Here is an 8,307-nt window from a genome sequence, read left to right as displayed (position 1 = left end):
ACTGGGCAGGGCATCTGAACAGCTTTTCACAGGGCTGTTGTCCAGTTGTTCAAGTGGACATTATTAGCATTAGCATCCAACAAAAACAAGTTAGGACAAACAAATGTGGATAATGTTAAAACATTTTGTTTGTTTGTGTTTTAACCAACACACAAAGCATGTTCAATAGCATTAATGTATAAAAATGTAAAAAATAAATAATAATAATCAAAAACCTGAAAAATAGTTAGCTGATTTCTGCCGGACAGCGACGATTGTGTGTGTGTGTGTGTGTGTGTGTGTGTGTGTGTGTGTGTGTGTGTGTGTGTGTGTGTGTGTGTGTGTGTGTGTGTGTGTGTGTGTGTGTGTGTGTGTGTGTGTGTGTGTGTGTGTGTGTGTGTGTGTGTGTGTGTGTTTTATAGGTGTACAAACCATATTCTATTCAACCCCTACTCTGTTCCCTCACACACATTTCCAGTCAGAGCAAATCACAAGACTTGTACAAATCTAACTAGGCACTTAGTTAGGCTGAGGTCCTCCATAGTTTCTTTATGAATATAAATAATTCAGGGACATCTAATAAGACTGTACTGCACAGTGGGGCAGAACTACACGCTGCTCTGATCTGATTCACTTTGACTCAATATATTACGGCAGAATGCAAAAGTGTTCCTCTTGTTTCTGGCATATTTAGCATATTTTCACTTTTCTATAGACTATACGTCAACTGTCATCAATATACCCAGGTCAATAAAAATGGAATTTTGTTGCAGAATATAGCATCTGTAGAAACATCTTTCAACGTAAATGGCTTTTGTCATTTCAAACTGCTTCTCCACAGCATTATGCTCCTCCATGCTTCTATGGCCATATGTGAAGGTAATCACATACACACACACCCACAGATTGACAGACAGCTTCTGTGTGAGAGAGAGCGATAAGAGGAGTTGCGTAGAATAATTTCTGAAAGGTCAGAGCGCTGCTACTGAAAGCTTGTCCCAAAGGAAAAGCCATCGATAATTGCAACCACTGAGATCTATCTTTTGAACATCAATATGTTTATGTATCCTTCAATAATGCCATTAAGCATATAATTGAAATATATTACACATGATATTTTCATTATGACTGCAGGTGAAGTGCAGGCTATATATAATATCCAGTTCTCTATATTTTCATTATGACTGCAGGTGAAGTGCAGGCTATATATAATATCCAGTTCTCTAGGTCGTCCTCAGACGAGCCCTCCATCATCGTTTCCAGTCATCCCGGTTCTCCATACATCTGGCCAGTTTGTTGGTACTGCACTCCTGCAGTTGATATCTGATTTAAGCAGAGATTTTGGGTTGTCTAAACAGGAGAAATCTGTCCAGGAACAAATACCTGACACAGTACACCAAGTACAGTATGCAGAAGTCTTCAAGGGCATGTTTTCGTTTTGGCTGGGCAGTCAATTCATTACAGGGGTATATTGATTTTCATTCTGCTGCCTGTGGTGCAGCAGCTAGTGATGTTCATTGGCTCCTGCAAGGGCAGAATATTACCTATTGTTCCTTTTTTACTGTATGCATCAAAAACATTAAGTAAGCATACTACCCACATGCAGACCCAATAAAGCTTTTGTTCTAAGAAGCGATGAGATTTTTTGGTGCTATTTAGGCCTTGAGGGGTGGGGGGGGGGGCGTGCATGTGAGCGTGTGTCTGTGGGTGGTGCATGCATGGTGGTGAAGGGGTCAGAGAGAATAAAGAGAGGGGCAGATGGGTCTGGGTTGCCATTGTTACACAATGTCTTTGGCAGGTCTCTGGGGACAGTGGAGGAGCAGATGAAAGGAATGTCATTGGGGAGTGGGAGGGGACCAACTGATCTGTGCAAACACTGGCATCACGCACACACATACAGATGCACGCACACATGCACATTGCACACGCAGCACACACTCACACTCTTACACTTATAATGGATGATATGGATGTGGATGGTCTTGGGTGGCCGACTTTGAAGGATTTTAAGTGAACAGTCAAACATAGTTTATTAAGAAATGACACCCACAAATATATTTGGTGGAGTTAACATTAATTTTGCAAAGCTGAAGCCCAGAATTCGTTCCACATTAATTTAGAGACACATTAATTTAGAGAATCAAAATTTTCATTAACATTTTTATTAGAAGTTAGGCATCTCAATAGTGTAATTTCAATCACATCTTACCTCATTCTTATCCAGTACACATCGAATGACAGCTTACTGGTAACCATTCACATTGATTTGTCTTGCCCACTCCCTTAATTAAAATAAAAACCTTAGTAAACCCTAGTAAAAGAAAATTTCTCCCCTTATATATCCCAGCCAAATCCCAGTCCCCCTGCTTCTCTGAGTGGTCCATCCCCGCTAATCCCCACAGTAGGTCATTGGGAGGGTGAAGATGGTCACGAGTCTCCTCCGATACCCGAGCCGTCAAGCCACCAGCTTCTTTTCACCTGACAGCTAAGAGCTTCACTAGGGGGCAAACCAATATTCTTGAGCAATTACAGTTAAAGGCTTGAAATGCATGTAGAAAGTAATGGAATTAGATTATCAATAATTTGAATGCATTTTCAAGTGAAGCAAATTTTAACTATCCAACAGAATCTAATAATGGATTTCAAACTCATGTATATGCATATACTCACCACTGGGCTGAGAATGATCAGGACAAAATGCATGGTCAGAGTAATCACCATGTCATTTGCATCTCTGTCAGCGATGATGGACACATGTGCACACGTGTGGGAGCCCTCTGCCATGTACTGTTCAATGAAGGTAGAGAAAGCAAGACATTTCTCCCCCATTGCAGTGATTAGCTGTCAATGGGCTGTCAGTGAGTAACAGTCTTCAGATGATCATCTTGTCCTGTGGTGTAAAGTAACTAAGTAAAAATGAGAAAAAGGCTGCACACTCGTAGCCACGATGCTGTATATTTATTATTATCCAACGTTTCAACCTTTCGGCCTTCTTCAGGGAATAAAACAAGCCATAGGACAAACGCACACTTATAGGGGAGCAACGACAGGTGGACTCCATAGGGGGTGTGGTGGTCGTCAGGAAAAACCAATCAAGTGATTGGGAAGCCATTTTGAGGCGTAAAGTAACTAAGTACATTTCCTCAAGTACTGTACAATTTCAAGGTAATTTTACTGTACTTGAGTATCACTTTTACGTTCTACTTCTACTAATCTCATCCCAAAGGTACTTTTTACTTCACTACATTTGTTTAACAACTTTGTTTACAAAACAAATCCCTAGTTAATAAAAGTAAAACTAGTAAAACTAATAAAAACGAATTAATACTTTCTAGTTAATTAATTACTAGTTAATAAAAAGCAGATCAACTAGCGGGTAGCGGATCAACATGCTTACAACACATCGCGATGTGTTGTGAGACAGCTTGTAGATCTGCTATTTTCTAATAGCTACATATGGGGAAAAGCAAGGTCTTATGCACACCTGATCAGCTCGGAGACAGGTGTGTAGTCAGGGATCAGACGAATATAATATAGTAATATAGGAGGATATAGAAGAATAAAATAAAATAAAGCGTATAGAATACAATAAAAGAAAGCGCACTGCACCATCTAAACTTGCACAATAAAGACAGCTTTATTTAGGCAACGTTTCGTTGCACAAACGGAAGGTTTGTGCAGGTTTATTTTATTTTATTGTAAGTCCAAAATCTAATTATTTTTCCACCAATGATCTTGTCCCACTATGTGCCAGACAGTGCCACGTGTATCAGTGCAGAGAGCTATCAGGTCCTGAAATCACCTTACAGGTGACAAATAACCTTTGAGAAATGTTTGAGTCTGCACACTGAATCCAGCTCCAAATTAGCCTGAAAACCAGACGAATCTGGCACGGGAAAATCCCTGCTGGGCAGATTGGGAGGTTGGTCTGGCGCTCCTAAATTTGAATTACATTTCACTCACCCCAGAGTTGTGGGTGAACAATCGGAGCCCACTATTCAAAGTGAGACTTTTTTGCTGTGACGTTGGAATCTGTATGTAACCGCCCCTTGGAAATAAAACTTCCACACCGAACACCCAGACTAATATCTACACAGTGATATTAGTCTAGTCATGCCAGGCTGGCTCCAAATGTATTTTTTATTACCGCCGAAGGTGACGTCTCAAGCCACTCTTCCTTAGCCCAAAATAAACCTTTAATACATTTACCAGATGGATTGTCTGAACAAAATCAAACTCCTTTAAATGAATATTTCATAGTCATCTGCAAACCCTAATCCTCCCAAAAGAGAACTTCTGACAGAGACAGATAGGCCAACCCGCCGAAGGACTTGGTTAAATGAAAAGACACAAATAGATAAGGTGATATATCAGAGCTGAAGTGTTCAGCTGCCTCCCAAGCAGACAGAACAAGTCTCCAATTGCCATTTACAGTAATTAATAACAGATCCTGTTGAATTTATCTGCTCTCTGCTAAGATCAGTAGCCTTCATCGTACATACTGTACACAGTCTTATATCAAAACTAAACATGCACGCACGCACACACACACACACACACACACACACACACACACACACACACACACACACACACACACACACACACACACACACACACACACACACAGGAATAAGCATAATCCAGTAGGCTATGGGTCTTCAATATTTCAGAAGATGACCGGTTAGAGATGTTGCCAACATGTGACATATTTAATTATGGCTATAGTATATTGCCTATTGCTTGGGTGTTGTAAGTCAATCAATAGCTGTTTATGTGTGTATAGTTTATAACAGGCCCCTGGGCAGGCGGCCAGTGGCTCTAGAATCTGTACTGTCAGCACTGTCAGGGAGGGAAACATGGGGGGTTAGGCACTGGGACAAGACATACACGGGATTGCATGTGCTATAATGGGTGAGTGCTGCAATGGGTGTGTCTGTGTGCTGCAGCAGAAAGGGGAAGGTTGAACGTGGAGAAGCATTGGCAAAAAAAATAAAGAAGCTGAGATGGCAATGTCATGTAAGGAAAGGTAAAGCTACGCCACACTCTATAGGGATAAATGAGTATGGTGTATAGAAGAACCAACCAGGTGTAGTAAGAGGCAGAGAGAAAGTAAAGAATGAAAGTGTGTGCGTGTGCGTGTGCGTGTGCGTGTGCGTGTGCGTGTGTGTGTGTGTGTGTGTGTGTGTGTGTGTGTGTGTGTGTGTGCGTGCGTGCGTGCGTGCGTGCGTATGTGTGCACGTGCATGCTTCTTCTTCTTCCATGACACTGCCTTTTATACTCGGTCGTATGACTCACCAAAAATAGATTTTCAAGTATGTCGCGTTAGCTTGAAAAGTGCCACCATCACGTGATGAAGTATATTTAGGCTTCATGACAGAAGCTCAAAACTGTCACAGCTCACAAGTAGTGCATATTATGTTATTGTAATGCTTCATCATGCGTTTCTTGGCAATGCAGAACACAACTACAATGCCACATCATGTCATTAACCAACTGCAACTGGATGGAGAAATGTAAACAACATCTGTTTCACGGTGTCACTACACTAACCCTGGTATGGCAATGAGTTTGATTACTGTCATACTGATGACATCTGAGCGATGAGCATAAACACTCCAGTGACATTTTCCATTAAAACTCCTCCACTTTCAATCAGTGGATAATTGTTCTATTAAATCTCTACTCACCATTACTGTGCCTTGGCACAACAATTCTGGGAAAAGATGATACTAAAGAGCTCCTGTGGCGTTGAATTATATGTCTCATAATTATCCTGCACCCAACCATGTCTGGCACTGGCATGTTAGACTGAACAAGACGACTCACTGATAAACCTCTTTCTGTGTCATTCTTCAGACTGATGACAATCCCTGATATTTATAGCATTCCATGTGCTCCATGGTCGAAAAATACTTTGACGTTCTGTGGCACGGGCTACAAGTACTGCAGTGCTTTGACACCACCGCCCACCTATTAACTTAACTCACTCACAAGACAAATCACAAGCAAAAAGTGTACATTATAAAGGTGAAGGGTAGGAGAGCTCGGAGTAGAGTTTGCATTTTGATTGACTGTGTAGGCTGCATGACTATTAAGTGGCTGTTAATGGGCTCAGGCCTTGTACAAGCTTTTAACATCAGCAGTTATTGTAATTGTACCAAATGATGTGTGACTATTATTGCTCTGTATTACAGGAATTAATGAAAAAACCGACGACAGAGGACAGGGGAGGTGGATGTATCAGTCAGTATAGAGACTACAGCTGAGTCCCACATTTTGATTGATTTGATTTCCTCCATGTTTCTCTAACCTGGCATAGCCAGACTAACTAGTTGTCCAGGCTAACGTTCCTCCTTTTCTGTCTTTCTCTATCATCACTGTCAAGTGTCAACTCATCACTGACTCTCTCTTCAAGTCCCCTGCAAACATGTAAGCAGTAGTATGCGCAAAGCGCATCTCAGCACAAATAATTTCCCCACGCCTCCCTGTCTGACGCACTCAGCCCAACCCACCCAAACCCTGGCCGACACATATACCGCCTCTATGCATATTGTATTAGCCCCACCAAAAACTGCTATAGAATACTATATGTTTTCTGCCCTGCTTAACATGCTTGCTATACTTTCTATTTCACTTTTCATTTAACCTTCACCCATGGTGTTGCATGTGATAGTTGCATGGACTGCAGCTTTGCAAACGCAAAAAGCTTGATAAAGCATTTGATCTTCCCTTGTGTGCCGCGTCGTCCTTCTGCACTGCCGTGGCTCCTCATTTTAAATTCAAATTAGTTCCCACGTGGAGGTGTGCGCATGCTGTATTCTCAGCAGAGAATACCGTATATGATATTGAACAAGGATCTTGGGAATATCCCATTATGGGCACGCAGCACTGCTATTTATAGCGATCACGAGAACCTGCAGGTATATTTATCTATAGTTGACAGCGGCTGTAGATGAGGCGCAGGTCTGGGAGAAAATTTAGCCTGGACCTCACCACAAAAACGTTTTCTGTGCAAAGAAAAACAATTAAGTACTGTATCGGTGTGGTCAGTTTGAAACATAAATCTTGGCCGGGTCCCTGGCACAAAATATTTACAGATGGGGTTCCACGGTGATATTTACAGATGGGGGTCCACGGTCAAATACATGACATAAGTTTGAAGGTATATTGCAAGAAAAGACTGATGGCACTGAGCTATTAATGATCACCGGGTGTTAATGTATCCTTCGGCATGTTAGGCCTCCACACATACATGCACATATACATGCATGGTGCGCGCACGCACGCACGCACGCACGCACGCACGCACGCACGCACGCACGCACGCACGCACGCACGCACGCACGCACGCACGCACGCACGCACGCACGCACACACACACACACACACACACACACACACACACAGACACACACACTCCTCTCTCTCTCTCTGTCTCTCTGGCCAGAAGGATGAGGGTGCAGGCTCCATCTCTCACCTCTCTTCCCTTCCACCTGCTCACCAGCTGTACCACTACATCACAAAGGAAATGACTGCCATGCAAGGTCAACAGTTCCACCCTTTTTCCACCAAAAGAACTTGGGTTTTAAAACTGGTTCCGTTCTATAGGTTCTTGGAAGCACTCTGAACTGGTTCAATATTAGGTGAGAAAAGAAGAGCTGAACCGGTTCAACCCCAGTGTAAAAGGATAAAATATAATTTCAGTTGTATATGAATCTGACAGCGTGTGTTTCTGTTTCTTCACTTGGAACGGAACATCTCTTCACACAGTAAATTCCTCAGAGCTATTTTTAGCAGTTTGTAACTCTTGATAGTGTACAAATGTAACCAAATCGACCTGCAAAGGTAACATCTGTACGGCTTCAGAATTGAATTGACACTTGTCGCACTTGTACAATGTATTCAAGGCTTTAAGCTTGTGAGCTTTTTCATTTGTAATGAGTAGAAAATCAATCGGCTCTGCTCCAAAGGCAAATGGATATATCCATGTGTCACTGCACTGTGCATAGAACAGCTTGTCACTTTGGTTTAGAACCACCCAGGAGATTTAAAAAAGATTATAGGGGTAAAGTCCCTTTCACATCGACTACGATGCAATTATTATTGGACTATCCCCTCCACCAAACAATTGCTGTATTTTGAATTGAACTGAATAATAATTTATTGATACATTTTTAAAAGAGCACAGTTCAACAATGTAAAAATGTAAACGTGAATAAAATTAAATAAAGAATAAATGAAAAATCAATAGAATAAAAGCCTATAAAGCTTGTTTCCATTGTTGTCCACTAATCAAAAAAAGAAAAGGAAAGTAGAAAGAAAGAA

This window comes from Protomyctophum parallelum, assembly GCF_964188405.1.
Source record: "Protomyctophum parallelum genome assembly, chromosome: 5".
In the NCBI taxonomy this organism is placed as follows: Eukaryota; Metazoa; Chordata; class Actinopteri; order Myctophiformes; family Myctophidae; genus Protomyctophum; species Protomyctophum parallelum.
The sequence above is the reverse complement of the archived record's forward strand: the minus strand, read 5'-3'. Positions refer to the sequence as shown.